Here is a 1,238-nt window from a genome sequence, read left to right on the forward strand (position 1 = left end):
ATTCCTCTCCTCAGGTCCCTGCCACTGTGTTTTTCTTCCCTGTCCTGGGCAGCACACACACTCACATACACACACCTTTCTTTTCCCTGGATCCACCATCCTGGGCTGAGAAGCCAGGAGAGAGGGTGGCAAGATTTGGAGGAACCGCTGGGACGATTGGTTTTTGAATAGCGATTCTTCACCATGGCTAGATTCTTCATCATCTTCAGAAGCTTGGTCCTGTTGCAGGCACTCTGCTTGGCCTTATCGCAAGTGGTGAGTTTGGCTGCGGTTATCTACTTTTTCTTGGTGCTGGATGATCTTGAGGATGAGATCATGCATCTTGGAGAACATTTTATGGATTGCGATGTAATTCACTGTGGATTGGACTGGATTGTCAGTCAAAATGCCAATGGATAAAGTTAATTTAGATGAAATTCATGCAATTAGTTTACTAAGTTTGGTTAGATTACATGTATATTGGAGACTTTTGATACTCAAAGTTGCAAGACTTTTGAGTTTTTTGAACTTCTGAAAGTTTATCCAAGTGGATTATATTGCTTTCTACAGCTTGCAGATACAAGAGGCCTGGTATTTAACAATAGACTATTTTCAGTCAGTGTTATCTTTTGATTCTGAAAGCTTAAACTATTCAGTTCAGTAAATGAAATGAATAAATGGAAAGCTGCTGAATAAAATATGAAGCTGAAAGTGAGCATGAGACAAATGAACAGAGAGAAGAGAAGGTAGAACGGAGAGAGTACAAAGAGGCCATTGAAAATGCACTGCTGCCAGAAGCTGCTATTCAAACAGACAGAACCTGAAACTGCTCTCAGCAGAATAACACATACTTGTCACATTTAGAAGGACCACCTCAGTCCAATGCTTGCATGCAGCTCATATGCATAAAATGCAATGGATTAAATGAATGTGCATTCATTTTGAGTCAACCACCTTGACAAGTAATGCATTGAAAAATAGATGTATATTTGATGCTGGATGGGGGAGGGTCTGTTTAGCCCCCCCGGATACCCTGATTGCACAGCCTCTGCCTTTAATTTATTTTTCATCATAAACCTCGTTCTGTCTATCAAATTTAAATATGTAAACATGTCTGAGGCAGTGTTGTTATTGTTAACTAAAACTTTAGTACACGTCATTTTTTTAAGTAATTGAAATAAAGCTGAAATTAAATAAAACATTCACTTAAAAAAAACTTAAAGGAAAATAAGAAATGTGGCCTACAGGCAGTTGAAATA

This window comes from Sinocyclocheilus grahami, unplaced genomic scaffold (assembly GCF_001515645.1).
Source record: "Sinocyclocheilus grahami isolate Dianchi unplaced genomic scaffold, SAMN03320097.WGS_v1.1 scaffold3582.1, whole genome shotgun sequence".
Classification (NCBI taxonomy): domain Eukaryota; kingdom Metazoa; phylum Chordata; class Actinopteri; order Cypriniformes; family Cyprinidae; genus Sinocyclocheilus; species Sinocyclocheilus grahami.